Source organism: Scomber scombrus, chromosome 7 (genome assembly GCF_963691925.1).
Source record: "Scomber scombrus chromosome 7, fScoSco1.1, whole genome shotgun sequence".
Classification (NCBI taxonomy): Eukaryota; Metazoa; Chordata; class Actinopteri; order Scombriformes; family Scombridae; genus Scomber; species Scomber scombrus.
The window spans coordinates 26,618,020-26,636,708 of record NC_084976.1 but is presented as its reverse complement, the minus strand read 5'-3'; positions in this window follow the sequence as shown (position 1 = coordinate 26,636,708).

Sequence of the window (18,689 nt, the reverse complement as noted above, 5' to 3'; positions counted from 1 at the left end):
CCCTGAGGAAGCCGAGACCTTATCCCTGTGTCTTCTTCAGACTTGCTCTCATTAGATCCCGCGTGTCATATTTGATTTTGTAGGTCATTAGGTGGCATAAGATCACGGTGTGTTTGAGGTCAATAAATACAGTGGTGGATTTTTTACATATTGCAGTACTTATAATAATTTCCATTACAGGATGAATTAACCAGCACAAGCTCAACAATGACATTGAACTCCCCTGACACACAAGTATACACACACACACACCTCCTCTACATACATGTTCATTAATTATCCAGCAATTTATCAAAACATTGTGCAGTGAATCAGTATCTTCAATCACAATATCAATATCTACATCCACCTTTGGTAACAAAACATTGTCTATCAGTGTCATCAAAGTACAGCGGTGCATACTTTACATAACCTGTTTCCTTTGAAAGGCTACAGCGTTAACGTTCGCCAGCTGTGTTTACACAACCATATATTCCTCCAGCGAAGGAATAGCGATCCTGACACTCCACCCCAATCCCTCCAACTCCCCCCCTCCCCGATCTACCTGGGAATCTAATTTCAATTGACTGCCAGACAGAGGAGGTTTGAGGTTAGAACCATACAGTAAAACGGCTGGGCAATCGGCTGCCTAAGAGAGGAGCGCAGGTTCAAATTGTTTTCTATAAGTCACCTCTACGGGGGATTTGTGTTTATCCCTGGCCATTGATTTGTTGCTGGGGTTCATTGTGTAAGAGAGGGAGAGAAGGGGAAGGAAGGTAGACTAAAGAGGGGAATCCAAGAAAGGCCAAGAGGGGATCTTTGTCCTTCTCCTGGACCTCTTCAGAGAGGTGGTGTGAAAGAGGGAGAAAGGGATGCTGGGTTAAAGATGGAAAACGTGTTCATTATTTTATGTACCATATATTTAAGACAATGTACGTGGTAGGTTTTAGCATATGTTACTACTTAAATTATTAGCTGCTTTAAGATAGTTTGAAAAGGTTAATTGTTTAGGTCATGTATCATGTCAAACGTGTGTTGACTCCAGCATCTCATAAAAGGATTTGCTTTATGCATTGTAAATTGCATTATAGGATTCAGAGTCTTTGAACTCTCACTTTTGCATGTGAGCATGTTTTCACTTATTAGTTTAACATTATTTTACATGAAATGATGAAGCAATACTATCTGGTGATCACAGACTCTCTAGCTGCACCTCTAAATAGGTGTACATATATGTTTTGTGTGGTTATGATAGAGCCGATGTGAATTTGTTTCCCTTGGCTACAAGAAAAAATCGTCTTAGAGAACAATGAGGCTAAAACTTTAATTGACTTTCAGTTTAAGAGGTTAGACTAGACTCTGCCCCCTGTCTTTCAATAACAACACACTCTACATCACCATCAACCATGCTTCTCTACTGTATCATGAACAATGTGTTACTACATAGTCATTTCATATATAGGTTTTTTTATGTGCCTTTTCTTACTAATTTCTCACTTTCACCTTGCAAATTCACGAGCAGGTTATAATATTCATGCACATCCTAACAATCATCATGCTATCATTATGCTGTGCTAAATACTCTGGCATCAATCTGACTTTGTGGTATTATTTTCTTCTTTTCTTATTGTCTATTCTAGTTTTGTCTTTCTGTTACAATAGGATATTCCTAAAGGGGGGGATTTCCGTTTCACTGTATTGTTCTACCAAGCTCTTGTCATTCTGCGTCTGTTGTTCTCGACTCATAATGCTGCTGTGATGCTCGCCCCATGACTCGCCTGTTTCAGTTTCACTTAGTGGCTTAATTACCACTGAGCGTCTTCAATGCAAATCATGAGAGACAAATGGAAAACAAATACAATCAACACACTGTCTTATTAACCTGGTTGTCTCCATGTGTGTTCTGTACACTACAGTATGCTGATGGAGAGACTGTGAAGTGAATGTAAATACAGGTTTGCATATGCACACAATACAATATTGGTTTGTAATTGCTTAAAGGTAAGAGGATATAGGGACTATGATGCAAAGCACTATTGGGTTCATCACTTAGTTTGAACAAAGTAAAGAGACGAGCAGCCGAATGAAGAATGGATGCGGCTGCAGTCGACCGCTGCATTACTGTATTGGTGTTTATGTTAAAAATGGAATTCAAACTTAAGAGTCAAGGAAAAGATGAAGGTAAAATACATGCATACACAAAAAGAAACCACATTATTGCGTTTAACTGCAACTGACAATTAGGTTATTTACCAATTTATCTTCCAACTATTTTCTTCATTAAATCGATTAATTATTCTGGCAACAAAGCGTCATATAGTAACAACTGCAAAGTCTAAACTAACTTAAGTGTTTGTGTTGTCAAGCCAACAGTCAACAGCTAAAACCTAAAAAAGGTATTAAGCTTACTATATAGGAGTACATTACTGTCAAACAAAGCTATTTGGCATATATGCTATAAAAACTATTCATCAAAATAGCTGTTGATTATTCTTCTGTTGATTAAGTACACAACTTTCATTCAGCTCTAACCTCAGGTATATTACATTCCACATGCTGCATAAAATACAAATCAATATCTTAATTTTTTTAATATCTAAAATAGATAAAGTCTTTCCCAAGCGTGAACTGTAGAACGGTTTATGTTTAAATATTGGCTACATAGCAGCATTCGCACTTCAAACCCCAACTGGTGAGAAGTTACAGTGGTGAACTATTTATGGATGTGTTTTGGTATATGCTTGATCACTCATGCATGTTGTGGATTTCATCAAGAAGTGTGTATTCATTTGTGTTTGTTTAGTTTGGGGAGCAAGCCTCAGCTTGACAGTCATCTTGAGGGGCCTGCTTGCTATACCCATAAACAAGACGGGTCCAAATTAGCCTCTCAGAAAGCCTGTGGCCTTGAGTGGTGCTGTCCTACCCCCCAGCTACATTATTGAGCAATGCTAATGATCCAGGCTCTACTCATTTACTCTCTCTTCAACATTATTTCACTGGCTCTCGTATCAGATTTAGCCGAGCTGACTTTGCAGCAAGCTTTATCATTTTAGATTTCAACCCCTCCTCCAAAAAAAAAAAAAAAAAAATCCACATACCCATTGGGAGTGGGACTCTTCATTCTGACTCTTGCTGACTGACTATCTCTCTCTCAAGGTTTTGGTAAGCACTGCTGCTCCTCCAGGTTTTAATAAGCAGTGGAGCAGAGGGCTTCAGTGTGTGTGTGTGTGTATGTGTGTGTCTGTGTGTGTGTGGTTAGTGTACATATGTGGCTGTTTGTATGTGTGTGAGTTTGAACGGTGAGTCGGTAACGAGACATACGCCCCCTCTACCACCACCACCAACGAATGCCGCAACACTGTTTACTCTAGCAAATCCTGAACGAGGCCGCGGTGCTCCGAAGAGAGCTTTGCTCCTGTTAATTGGTCATTAAAAGTAGTGGTTTGTGGGCCTCACTAAATCTTTAAACAGGCCATGAAATAATAAAAGGGGAGGTTTGTCACCGCTGTTAGTTCCCCAGAGCAGGCAGAGAGGGAGAGAGGAAAAAGAAAGAAGAGCAGGACTCGGCTTTTGATCATTATCTGCAGAATTAGCATGACTGATAATAATTGCTCTGTTCATTTCAGGCCTTGTAAATACATCGTGGATGTGGGGCTGTACGCAGGCAGATGAAAGGAGGTTGTCATTGATGTGTGAGGGGGTAGAAAGAGGTGGGCTTGAGGGGAAGATTGTGGCAGTAATCATGATTAGTGAGAAAAATACAAAGTCTTGTTAGACACAGGTTCAGGCAGCAGTAGCTTGTTGTTCCTCACACAGAGCATACAGTACTGTACATGCTTGACACCGGGTACTTAGATGTATGCAAATGCATTGCTGTATTCATCTCAATGAGAGCAAACACTACTGAAGATGGCGAAGAACCAGCTATGAATTTGCACATTGACAATCATCTCCTCTTAACAGTAATGACATAAAAGAAAGTCAGCTTTTTTTTAAATTACAATCGCAGGATGGAGACAACAGGTGTCAAAGCACATACAGACACACACACACACACACACACAAACCATACCGTGTATTGTACCCTCCTAAGCCCTGTGAGAGTAATGATTCTGTTATACTTGCATGGCTTCTCATATATTGATTTGGACCAGGAGGAGGCCCCTCCCGCAGGGGCCCCATTCCTTGGCTCCCCACCCGGCTCCTATTGTGCCTGCGTGTGCATGTGTGCAAAATACCAGCAGTTGGTGTGTCAACAGAAGCTGTGTGTGTGCGTGTGTGTGTGTGTGTGTGTGTGTGTGTGTGTAAAGAGGAAAAGGGAAAGAAAGAAGTAAAGAGAGGTGTATGGACCCTGGTTCTCCCTGACATCTTTGAGAGTAGAGACCAATCCCCCTCACGCTTCACACACACACACACACACACACACACACACACACACACACACACACAAAAGCATGTAAAGACACAAGACACATGAACAGACACAGCATATGAACGTGCACACCCTCATTGTTGGGGTATCAGTTCAAGCCGTCAATAATGGCGCAGTGGACTGTGAAGGGACAGGCATGACCCAGACTGCCCATGGTGGCGAGTTTACGCGTGTGTGTGTGTGTGTGTGTGTGTGTGTGTGTGTGTGTGTGTGTGTGTGTGTGTGTGTGTGTGTGTGTGTGTGTGTGTGTGTGTGTGTGTGTGTGTGTGTGTGTGTGTGTGTGTGTGGATCCATACAATCATGCAAGTGCACACCAAAAGACCCACACATACATAGATAAAGAGAGCCTGATCGCTGACCTATATGACCTTTCCTTCTTTGCCACCCCTCTTCTGTCTGTGTGTGTGTGTGTCCTATACAGACCCCATTTCCACCCCTAACCCCCCTCTCTCCTTCCCCTCTCCCCCCCTCGTCCACCCAAACCTCCCATTGTTTCCTCTCCTCCCCTCCATTGTCTCAACTGAGAATGGAGGGATGAGCAGCCGATGAAAGAAGGATGCTGATGCAGAGAACTGTCTGCTGGAAGGTTCATCATACATGCTGTGGCAAAAATAATGGTTTGCTGATGTGTTCTTTGCCAACACTCAAAGTGAGACTGCAACAGTGGATAAAATCCATCTGGGAGCAAATTACCTGCATCACTACCATTCATTTTTTGTTTTTTTGTTTTTTGTTTTTAATTGAAAACAAATTCACACTTTATTTAATTAGACATTTGCATAACTCTTTTGCCTTTTTACTTAATGCAGACAGACCTTGAGTAATTTTCATGTTTTAAGCTGTTCCCCCTTTCACAAGTTTTACATTTTCAGTCCCGAAAGTGTTGATAAAACAGCAGACTCAATCGGTTTTCTGTCCAATCATACACATTTTCTTTCTCCGGTTTTTCACTGTAGCAACTATTATACAGTGTTTTTAAATGCCATCCATCATGCTTAACCTCACTTTTATTGCAGAACATTGAAAATGCATCTCACTTAAAAGGTAACAAAGCTAAAATTTGTCTTATTGCTACTTTGACTGCTGTATTTTAAGTGAAACGAACACAGGCAGGTAAAACATGATTGTACCTCTGAAGATACATTTGACCTATGAAGTAATATTTTTAAAATGGGCCTGTAAATTCTAATGGCAGCTAACTAGGTTTTGGCTGCCATCTTCAGGCTGTTGTGTGTATTGCTTTCCCAACACATAAGATATGATTTACAAGCCCTCGAGCTACACATGGTGATTGCTCCTTCATGAAAATTAGACATCCCCACCCCTAATCTCTTCTAATTTCATTCAAGGATTTGTAGAAGCCATAACCCTAAGACTTACACATAATCATTAAGTGTGGCATCTGTTTACATAAATGCACATCATCAGCTAGAATTTTAACAGATTTATACACATCTTAATCATTTTCCTCAAAAGCATGAATGGTTTATGTCTGGGAAATGAAGAGTCACCATATAAATATATAGCATGCTGAAGGCAAAATAATCACAGTGGTTTAAACGATCACAGAGATATTCACAGAAATAATGACTCTATTCCCAAGTACCTTTCAGACCAATTTTGCCAAGTTTACTATTAGAACAGCTCAGGACATATTTTTATGTATAAATCTATCTCAAGCATTGGGTACAGTGAAGAGATGTGTGTTCCAAATCATGCTCTCAACCCTCGGGGAGTTGTGGTATTAAATAAGACCTACCTTTGGAGCATTAGTGGAATTCAATATGTGCAATGTAATTATTCTGCTCAATAAGCCACTGGAGGAGAATATTCCTTTTACTACACATTTTAAAGCAGGTAGATTCAGGTGCTGTTTTATCCTCACATAATATACACCAACATGTTACCGGTTAAAGGGAGAAAAATTCACATACATTTTTAAACAGGTTTGCTGGTAGTTTGTGATTAAGATGGAATACCATGTGTGCATTTTAGAGTTGTTGATAAAGATGGAGAAAATAATGTGTTGAAAATAATCAAATATTAAATAGATTAGTGTTACATGGAAAACAAATCCACAACTGCTGTTACAATCGATAAAGTTGATCAATTGGCAGAAAAACTACTAACGATTCTGATACTGGATTTATTGTTCAAGCCATTTATCAGGTAAAAGCAACCTTAGCATTTCTAAGAACCTTGGCATTTTTGCTTGAGTATATTTGAGTTTTGAGATGCTAATTGGACAAAAAAAAAAAAAAGATAATTGAACACTTCACCTTGGCCAAGAAATTGTAATTATGCTCCGACATTTCGTAGACAAAACGAATAATCAATTAACTGTAAAAAATAATTGGCAGACAAGTCAGTAAGAAAATATCTGTTAGTTGCAGACTTAAAAGCCTAAACAGCCATTTATCAGTGCAATGCAGTGAGCAGAAAACATGTCAAAAGGAATCAAGGCATATCTACAAGGCATATCTATTCTAACGCAACATAAAAAAGCTTTAATAGGCAATGACAATAAATACAAGCGCTACAGTGCTGTGGCCTATCTGCAGTATCACCAATCCAAAACATGAAGAGCGCAAGTTTGAAAAGAGAGAGGGGAGGGGGCAGGGGGGGTTCTGCGTTTCATGCTGTCCCAGTTGCCTAAAGTGATTCTCTCAATAATGTATTAGAGCACTTGTTTATTATTTACTGTTTACACAGCTCAACTCATGCTGCTTTTGTGGAGTGACATTCTCACCCGTGCCGTCTGCGCAGAGCAGGCGAAACACAACACGCGGCGCAGACAGACAAGCCGGCCCCGCCAGCTGAATCAGGCAGCCAACCAAACCAGGCGGGCAGCCACCCGCTCGACGCCACACTCAGTTGATGCAAAGGCACTGGACTGAGAAATAAAAGACATCTCGGTTCATAGGAGCCGTTGTACATGCATCCTGAGGTTGTCAAAGAAAAATACACATATGCACAGAGGGGGTTGGAAAAGGGTGGGTTTTTGGGGGGGGGGGGGGGGGGGGTATTGGTGAAATTGATATTAACACTGTATTTATGCAGACGCCTAACTGGCCACCACCTCACTCATCTGTTTCATATTTTTATTTTATTTTCTTGTAAAGTGGTCCTTGTCTGTATTAAGAGAAGTGTAATGCTAGGCATACAAGGTGTGAGAGGGTATTTCCTGCAATGAATTATTGTATGTCATGTGACCTGAGTGTTTTCTTGGCCTAAGACTTTAGTCACTATGGCATAGAACAGTTTTTTTCTTTTTCTTTTTCTACAGGTACTGAAAACAAAGAAAATCCCCTATTTCTACTAAATGATTGAGAATTATTTAAATCCTTCCTGACATGGGTTGGGTTATAGCCCAAAAACAATAAGATTTAAAGGCCTAATAGTAGATCTAAATGGTAATAATCATCACACAACCAAAATTCAAAACACAGGATTAAAACCTGCTTTCATTCCATTTAATCTGATAGAAATGTCTTTAGATTCTTCTAAAGGTTTGTGTAAATCAGTAATGTTTGTATGTTCAGTAGGAAAACATGACGATATTCAATTATCTGTTGATAAACATACAAAATGACTATTTTTCAGTAACAACTAAAACACTTCAACTACATATAAGTGAATATACCCTACATTGGTAGGATCTAAAAGGTGAGGAACGGGCCTTTAAGTAAATAAGAACATGATTTAAGTCAGCACTGACAAAGCTAAATGTTTCAATGATTACCTGCCTCTTGGACTAAATAAGTATCTTGATGTTAAATATAAAATAGAAATTATCCTCTAATTATCCTCTCTTACATGCGCAGCAGATTCTGCATCTCTTCACAGCACATGTGAAGTGTTTATTGGGGGAGGAAACACACCGTTATGAGTCTGGTAATTATGAATAAAAAAGTCTATCTCTGGTCATAGCAGACAATAATTACATCCTCTAGTGTAGACATTAAAGTCAATCAGTTCCCAGGCCAATTTCTTTAAAAAAGCGTAGAGGTAGACACTTGTGCACACACGCACAAACACACGCACAAACACACACACAAGCACAACAGACACTTACTGTACCCCAAAAACAAAAACAACCACACACACACACTCACACACACACATGCAGCATTTTCAAAGTCATAAAACGAGGGGACTTCAAATGCAGCTATTTGTTTGGGGCCTGTTGTCGTGGGAATAGGCAGTGCGACTGTGCTGGTTCATTAGAATTCCTTTCAAGTCGTGGAGTGCGGCCTCCCTGTGTTCCTCTCCCCATATTCCCTGACCCCGACGCATCTCCATGGGGCTGAGGTAGGGCGGGGCACAGGGAGAGGAGGGGGAGGTAAGGGTTGGAAGTAAAGCACAGTACATTACACTGTAAACATACACACACAAACACACTTTTGGATGAACACATACAGTGGGACACAAAAACGCACACATATTGTATCATAAACACACACCGGAAAGAGTACTTGAACTGGATGTGAAGTCACAAGAACTCACACAAAAAAGGGAGAGTGAAAAACACACACTTGCTGCTGCAGCAGACACACACATTACATTTAATGCAGATAAACAAGCACACACACTCTCCTCCCTAACGGTGTCACCTCGCTGCATCACCCTCTCAGGGATGCAGGGGGGAGGTTCGCCTCACCAGGCAAATCTCAACGCTCGGTCACAGGAGAGACTGCTATGTTGTGTTTTTGCCACCAGAGATAGTGGCAGAGAAATTGTTTGTGTAACACACCTGGATCTTTTCTGGCACACTAATAATTACTCCTGTCATCTGCTGCAAGTGCAGCTAAATGTTGCCTCGAAAGTCCTCAAAATTAAGAAGAATTTCAAAGCATCTCCATCAGATGATGATTGAAAATGACTGAGTGACATTTCAAACGCAAGACTAGATTACCATCATGAGTGCTAAGATTGATGACAGACACTTGATATTCAAGTGTTATATAGTACTGAAGAAGAAAAAAAATATTCTGTATATACATGATACATTTGTCAGTAGTTGAGATAATTTTATATGTTTCTAATAAAAGATTTGACAAATTCAAATCCATATCTATTAGCTGAACCATCCACCTCCTGTAAGGTCAAAAATAGAAATATGTTAAAGCCTAATATGATGCTAAAATACTGAAGTTGGGCATCACACATTTAAAAGTGAAAAGTTACTGTATGTAAAAAGACTGATTAAATGACAATGATTGAGCCATTTCTCTAAAAGATGATAAACTTAAGGTAATGAAATGTTTCCTCTGTAAAAGGATGAAAAACCATACATACTGTATACTGTACCTATACAGTAATGAAATCATACATGAAGGCTTACTTTTTGTCCTGTATATTGTTTAAATCATTAATGGACCATTGTAGGATAAACTCTGAGAATGAAAACATGTTAAGAAAAAGTTTTGTAGGGGCACAAATGCATAAATTATTTTGCCCTGAAACGCAATCAGTAGATGGCAAAAGAATGAACAAACAGTAATGTAATGTGTGATACTATTATTTGGCCAGGTGAGTCAGCAGTTTTTGTTTCAATAATTAATGACACACTCCCCTATTATTGTGATAATGAAATTTCACTCTTCAAGTAACCAGTGTTGGTTAATTTGTTTGCAGTGTTGTCCAGTTTGCAGAGTGAAAATGGCGTGAACTGCGGCCAGCATGATTTTTTTTTTCCTCACAGTTTGAGTGAGGTCACTTTGGCAGGCTGGGCTCCCGGACGAGACCCCAGCGGGCGCCAGACTGCAGGGAGAGGGACGCGGAGCTGCTGCCCGTCACAGCCCACTGGTCACCTGACGGGCCCCAAGGCCTGCCAGACTGACACCACCCCCGGCCGGGCAGGAGGCAGAGAGGGAGCAGGGGAGGGGGCCAGGGAAGGGGTGTATGGAGGTGGAGGTTGGCATAGGGGCCAATCAGTATCCAATGCATTTATCTATTTCATATAGCAGGGTAGATGTGGAGAGGACACTGAGAAAAAGGACAGTCAATGGTGTGCCGTTGTGCCAACTGTTGGCATACAGCTGAGGTTGTTTCAGGTGACAGAGAGAGAGAGCGAGAGCGAGAGCGAGAGAGAGAGAGAGAGAGAGAGAGAGAGAGAGAGAGAGAGAGAGAGAGAGAGAGAGAGAGAGAGAGAGAGTAATCGACAGCCATTACTCAGCATATAATAGATAGATAGCAATACAAGCAACACTCAGCTACAATACGACTGTAAGTCATAAAAAAAAATCTGGGCTGATAAAAAAAAAAAAAACAGTCCTCTATTATATGAGAGAAAAGCAGAAGAATGAGATAGACGAGGGGGAAAAAAAGATAAAGGAGAGTGAAAAACTAGTTGTGTGTGTCCCAGCGTGTGTCTGAGTCTGGTGTGGAGGAGGGAGGAGGGCAACACTCACAGAGTCTCTCAGGCGTGTCCAGAGCATGAGCCAAGTACTTCTACTACGTTCAAGTACACACACACACAAACAGACATCCACACTCCTATACATGCACACATACCTGCTTTCTCCCTTCCTGACACAAACATACACTCAGGCACAAATGTGCAGTAACACACATGCTAGAACGTCACCGCTCAAACTTTTACCCCACAATTATGAAGTTTACACAAAGTCACAATCTCTTTTTCCCTCTTTCAACTTCTCCCCTTCACTCTTTCACAAGATGTCTTCTTTACAAAAGGTATGAAAACACAAACAGCTCTTTTCGGTCTGTGTATCTATGTGATATTTTCCAAAGCTGTCCTGTGCCTATGTAAACATGACACTTTTGCATTCAGAGAAGTGTTTATCCTTCGACACTGAGCCAAGTTTGCAGCGCTCACTGCTTTGACTGTACAGTAGCTCTAGTATTGGGGGATGGGATATCACATTACAGGGAAGTGCAACATATATATGTAATGTGTAAATGCATGAGTCTAACACTTACCTTGAAGATATTCAAATTAAAAACACACTTTTCATGTACACTCATGCAGGTACACGTTATAAACACACACTGAAAACCAGCAGACATCCTTGCGCATGGAATAAAGCGGTAGCTGATGAGGGGAGCAGATTCAATCTTGTCAAAGAGCGGTCCGTGTTCTACGGCAGAGCGTACACTGTAACTTTGCAATTAAATAGTAAATGGATCAATGTTTGTATATGTTTGTGTGTGCATGTGTGGGTTTGGGGGGCCTCAGGGGCCCGTCCTAATGAGCTATCTGTGTGCATTTCTAACAAGAGCTCGGTGCAGCGCCCACGGCACTGTCATCCTGGGCCGTGGCTGACCTTGCTCGGCTGCTAGGCTGGGTCTTTTGCTATATTTATGGCACCAACACCACCACCTTGCTGTGTGTTTCTGTGTGTGTGTGTACTTGTGAGTGTGTACATTCACCAGTGTGAGCATTCCAGGAGGGCGGGAGTGCAGGGGGGCTCACTCAGGAAGCAAATACTGTGTATATCAGCATAATGAATCAAGTGGCACAGAGAGAGAGAGAGGGGGAAAGAGAGAGAGAGAAAGAGGGAGGGTGGAAGGGAGGAAGGGATGGAGAAAGCCATTTTCCCTCTGCTGTTTTCTACCCTCCCGGCAACCAACCCCTGTGGTGTCTATTCCCTCTATTCTGCATTTGCTTTCTCCCTTTTCCCCCCCTTTCCTTCCTTTTTATTTCTTTGCTTGGCCTGATCAGATAGCTGCTCCCTCCCTCAGCACAACATTCACACGAAGCATTTAGGAATTGCAAGTTGGCCTGGACACAATGCTCACAACCTTTTATGATGTTCCTTATGTGTTTAATACCCCCTCTGTCTCTGCTCTGGACATAAGTCACAAGTATTAACCTATCAATGAGAATGGGAGCCATTTACACAATATGCACACAGTAAAGTGTGAGATGGTGGTGTGCATCAAATCATGTTGAGCCACTGCACTTGCATGCATGCAGCTGAATGACCAACCAAGCCAGCTGAATCACCAATGGAATAATAATAATGCATGTGCATGGAATCAACTGGACCCCCTGTTCGTTTCTGGGCAGGGGAGACTGGCTGGCACACACACGTGCACACTCTCTCACACACACACACAAACTTAGATACATACACAGCCTCAATATGCAAAGCTCCCCTGTGCTGGGTTAAGGGAGAGGGGCGTGCTGCTGTGAATACTCATCTGAGCCTGGCAGAGGGAGCTGTGTGTATCCCCCCATAACCTCGGGGCGAGGGGCAGGGGAGGGCGCTCCATTTGCGTGGGACACACATACACAAATGGAAACACACACATCTGAAAATACATTTGCACACACGGAGACACAAACAGAAAGTCAGACACATACATGCTCGTACGACAACACACACACACATAATGTAACCCCATGCATACACACATGCAGGCGATAAGCAAAGGAGCACTATGGGGAGGGGGCGCCGTGACCAAAAGTAAAGTTTTAATTCGGTCCTCGGGGACACTGCTTACTCATCCAACTCCCCCAAGGACCGACTTCCTCTGAAATCTATTCAAATCACATCTCTCCTCCGCCTTTTATTGCATTTCTCATATCCCCCCATCACAAAGTGACAAATCACCACACACTTCACAGAACCAACATCACTTTCTCTCCATTTTGGGGGACAGATTTGGGGGATTTTTACTTTTAAAGTGATTAGAGAAACTCACTTCCTACTGGTTTTTCCATTATTTTCCATGAGCATTACTGTACATCAGTTTTCATGTTATGGATTCAGGAAAAAAAACTTTACCTGAGAGAAACAGAGAGCTGAACTACCTGGAGTTATTTTGAAGAGGAAGGATAACTTATTACTGTAATTGAACCTCCCTCACTACTACACACAAACACACACAGCTGTACAGCATATACAGTATTTTAAGACTCATCACCACTGTCAAAGAAGCTCACACACACTTTCAGTGCCTCTCTCAAATATACATCAAACATTAATTTCATTGCACGCTGCTTCTCGAAACATGAAAACACACAAGTGTGGGATCACACTCAAATGCTACTCAAGTCCTACACTTCCTGCCAGTGTTCTCCCCTCCATTCTCAATAAAGCAGGTGATGAGAACGTCGAGGTCTAATTAGTTTATGCAGACGTATGAAGCTGGTGGGACAGGCAGCATTGTTATTATTTCTCTGCCAGCCCACTGCAGACACACACACACAAATATACACACACAACAACAGTGACACTTACAACGTTGCCTGCCGCATCCCCAACCACACTCATCGAGGATGGTTGAGGGGGGTGAAATGGTGGGGTGGATGAGTCTGGATGAGAAAGAGGGTGTCAGGATGAGGGGAGTCAGTGTGCGAGCGTGAGAAGAGAGGGAGAGAAGCGCCACTTGATATATTCGTAATGTTCCTTAATATTTTCATTTTGATGTAATTTGTGGCCCCGGTTTTTTAAATATCCGCTCTGTAATAATGTTTAATTTCAAGGGTCAGTCTGCCAAGGAGTATATTAAAGCTGATAAAACTCATTTTCCACAGGCCCAATATCGCGCCCAGATCAGGTTAGGAGGCCAGCCTCCCTGAATATTTCATCTTTTATCATGCCGATAATGGGAAGATGACAGAGGCGCATTATTACAATGAGAGAATTGCTCATTTTCCAGATGGGGAGGGCTGCCTGGGTGCTTGGCTGCCTGCTTTCCTGACTGCCTGCATCAATGACTGGTTGGGGCTGCTGAAAGCCGAGGGCTCCACAGAGTGTTTGTCGCAATAAAAGCAATTCTTCCCTGGGAGAGGAGAGGTGACGAGTGGAGAGGAGGACAGGAGGCGCAGGGAGGGAATGGAGGTGGAGAGAAAGAGAGAGAGGTAAGAAAGAAAGTGAGAGAGAGAGAAAAGCAACTTTCTTCAACCACCTCACTTATTTGATTGCGATGAATAATAAATGTGTGGGCTTGCAGTAGGGGGGGAGAGCAATAGAGCAGTGGCAGTGTGTGTGCATGTACTGTATGTGTGCTGGTGGTGGTGATTTGCCAGGGTAGGGGGCTAGGTGATAATCACAGATTTGAAGAAGGTCCCCATTCCAAATTAACCCATTTAATTGAGCCATTAGGAAAGAACAAAGCTGCAGCTATGGGGTGAAACAGGGGGGCTCCAGCCCATCAGCAGCCTTGGGAATGGAACCTGCCCCGCACGCAAATGACTAACTGGACCGTCCCTTGCGCCAGAGCGGCTTAATAAATGGACCCAATCAAGGCTGTTCTGGGGACCACCTGTGTCCCACACAGGTCAGAACCATTAGACCCACATTAGAGGGCCATGATAGACGCAAGCGCCACTCCTGCCACCCCAATAATGAGGATAATAAGAGTACCATAATGGCATATTTATTGGCTGGCTTGAAAAAGAAGACACTGGCTGCAGTGTTTTGGGTTATTCAGAGTGGCAGTGGAGGAAAGAGGAGAACTCTGATTCAGACACAGGTGACTGTAGGAGTCTGTATGGCTTTAAGCAGTGTACAATACCATAGCTTGCAATTTCAATTACCAACATGATTACAAGACTTAATCCTTCACACATAAGGTCTGTAATAAAAGACGCCACACACAAGTAAACCAGGAATGATCAGAATAAAATTGCTCACGAGAGACCTAGTTATTTCCATTTCCACTGGCTGCGCCGTGTGAAAGATCTGTCACACACCAGGTGGGCCTATCTTGGCATTTAATATGTTAATCTGTAATCTTCCTCTTCATTCAACTATTCTACAACAGGCAGCACATTGAAAGAATGATCTCCTTTTCAGTCTCTCTGGCGTCAAGCCTTTTCTCCCTCTGTACGAAAACAGCAATAAAATATGTAGCAAATACAGTTAAGTGTCATTTCAAGTTAGTTTCACTCACTCATTTCCTCTATCTCTCTTGGTTGCCCACTAGCTCTCTCTCCAGGCAAATGCAAAGGTGCATTCAGATATAAAACAAAGCTAATTGTTGTCTTCATTTAAATTATACGCACCAATTTTAATTGTTTTAGCTGTCTACATTTACTTCTCACAAATAGCCACATGTTCAGAGGGTGCATTGCCTATGTTGGCATTGGTGGATTTCATCTTTAAGGCTGCAACTAACAACTGTTTGATAACCATCTGTTAATTGTGTGCTTTGGTGTTTATTGATTTTATTTGCATTTAACTGAAATGTCCATACTGTTCTGCTGTTAGGACTTCCACAACAAAAATAATAAAAATCAATGATGATTCTTAAATATTATTTGATGTTTTAAGTAACATCAAATGCTTTGCACAGTTATATGTATTCATACATACAAACATGAAAGAAAATCTATTCTAAATCAAGTTTCCTGTGACATTTAAACAGGTTGCTGATCTGAGAGGAGATTTAGGATCATTCTTTTCAGGCTTTCTTCTATTTCACTGTGAAACATTGTCCTGGTGTTAAAAGGACACTGGCAGGTGTAGGGAGGGTAATGTGCACTTGAGAGCAATGAATTATGTATTATGTTGAACTTAAGTTAGGAGAGTCACGCAGATGATGATGTCCTGGCAAATAAATGCTTGCCTGTTGCTACAGGGCATCAAGTTCAAAGAAGAAATGGGGTGGGGGGGTGGGGGAGATTTGGCAATGACAGTTTGGACAAAATAACATCTTTACAAGTTTAACAGCATGTCAGTGATGGCAAATCAGTATGTTAACCATTGTGGTAAGAAAACACGACCCACAACACAACTCACCCATCCTTAGCCACCCTCCAAAAAGGTGCCAGACAGTTTGGGTGCATCCCTGTGGAGAGGAAGAGGAAGTGATGAGTACCCCAAAGGGCAACAGAGGTCACCACTGACCAGCGTGACTGCCAACAACCCCAGGGAAGGGTGGGATGGAGTCAATGTGTCTGGACCCCCATCCCAATAAAAAAATAAATAAAAAAATCTGTCACAGTGGTGGGAGGGGTGAGTGGGTGGGAGGTGGCGGGTTAGGCCGGGTGGGGGTTCGGGGGAGTGGGTGATGGTGGGTACCAGACTGGGGCACCTCGGGGGACTTTTGGGAAGGAAGAGCCATGCACCATGTCTCCTGCTACCAACCGTTGTTCCCTCATTTGATTGTGAAGCCATGAATAATGCATGGCGGATGGGACTGAAGGAGGGGGAACAATGGAGGGGCGGGGGGAGGGACCTCAACCTTAAAGGGGCCCTGCCACAGTGGGAGTCATTACCGATGAACAACCACACTGATGAGCCACGAAGAGAGAGAGAGAAAGAGAGAGGGAGAGAGAGAGAGGGAGAGACGGATAGGAGAAATAGAGAAGGAGAGATATGCGGAATGAATTGAGGGGAAAAACAAACATGATATAAAAAAAAAAGGATGCCCATGAAACCAGGCTTCGCAAACATTTCAAGCATGCCGCTTATTGAGTGTTTTTCCCCTCTTCTGTTTTCATCATTCTGTAGATGTTTTGTTGTTGTTTTCATCTGTTCATTCATCTATTCATAATTCAATTCGGGAAAAATACTCAACATCTTTTTCCTGTTTGTTTGTATTTGTTGCAGAGGTTCTTTGTAATAAGTTATATCTGCACAGAGGCCTTTGGTGAGCAGATGGAGCAAACGTACAGTGCGGTGTGACCAACTTTGCTGCTCCCACTGGACAACGGTACTAGTAGGGATGTTGATTACTTATAAATTATGTTTAAATAGCGTTGAAATTGATGATTTATTTGATTGGGAATATATAAATCAATCATGTGCATATTCGACAAAGCATTTGTTTTCATCCCCTAGACAACAGTTAAATGTGGGAGTTTAAAATAGCTTGAAATCCATATTAACTGCCTTACATCTGGGACAAGGGCTTCACCATGAACAACTGTGAACAGAACTAAACATTAATTACTTTTATGACACGCAGGTGTTTTGAGGTTCATTCAAACTACACCAGGTGCCTGTCGCCTGCAACCTCTCATGTAAACAGTTCACTGTGTGCCTGCTTCTGATTTTTCATTAAATTCTCAATATGGCTCAGAATGTAAACAGTGAAAACATATCACTGTGGAACTGAAGATGTACATGAATCATTAAATTATTCTACCAATAGAAAATTAGATGAGCAACAATTTTGATAATCGATTAACCCTTTAGTAACATTGCTTTATAGCTAGTTTCAGTTCACTGTTATCGTTCACTCCCATGACTCTCAGCCTGTTTTCAGAGAATGTTTCTTATCACAACTTTCAATAGATTAATGCCAATCCAAAAAAAAAAGTATATCTATCAACTAAACTAAGAAATCTCTTTCTGTATGTATGTCATTTGCGCATTTCTTGAAATGTTCATTCTATTGACTACACATTTAGCGGGTGTATGGCTGGGGACTCAAGGGAGTACAGTGTCGAATTTGGGGCAATTTTGACACATGATACGATTAATATTAATACATTTTGATTACACCAGTGATCAGCAAGCCTCTCCCCTCTGTGCAGGGGCAGGGCGGAGCTTCAGGGCTCTGTCGACTGACTCCAGCATGTCAGAGAGAAACCACAGACGAGGCGTGACACAAGTCAGAGAAAAGTAGACAGTGAAAACAGAGTTTTTAAATCAAGAAAGGACACTCTTATCCCGTGTCTAGACAGAAAGTGTAACATAAGCAGCATGTGTAGCAGATCAGCAGCAGCGAGTGACTACACAGGAGGCATTCAGGTAGATTGTTGAACGTAGGTCACCTGTGTTCTGGACACGCTCTAAGCCCAATACACAATGACTGTAGTTAGGTATGTAAAATGGATAAAATACTTCCCACAGGCAGCTTAAAACAAGTTTGACTTTTGTGCTCCGAGACTGGGGCGACTGTGAAGCGTCACTACAGACAAAGTAAAAAGCTTTGGAGCAAACATACCCACTTAAATCCACCTGAAGGCACAGAAAATAGAAATGATCTAAGAGTCCAATATGATCAATCCACTTTATTTTATGATGCACATCTTTTCTTTATTTTTTTTAAATACAGCCCTTTTTTTATTTGAAATGAGAAATGAAATAACTTAGTTACTATTAGAGTACTTTATTTATAATATAATGTTAGTTTCTTTCATGATGTTGGTGTAGGCTACACAGGCTGCTCATTCACACCTTACATCATGTGTTCATTTTTCTAAGCACTGAAGTAGTGGCCAGAGGCCAAGCAATCAGCCCGTTCTGAACAGGCACTGCACCCATTATCTATAAAGAAAATAATTGCTAGACACAGCCCTGCAATATTTTATATATATATATATATATATATATAATTAATTATTTGAATC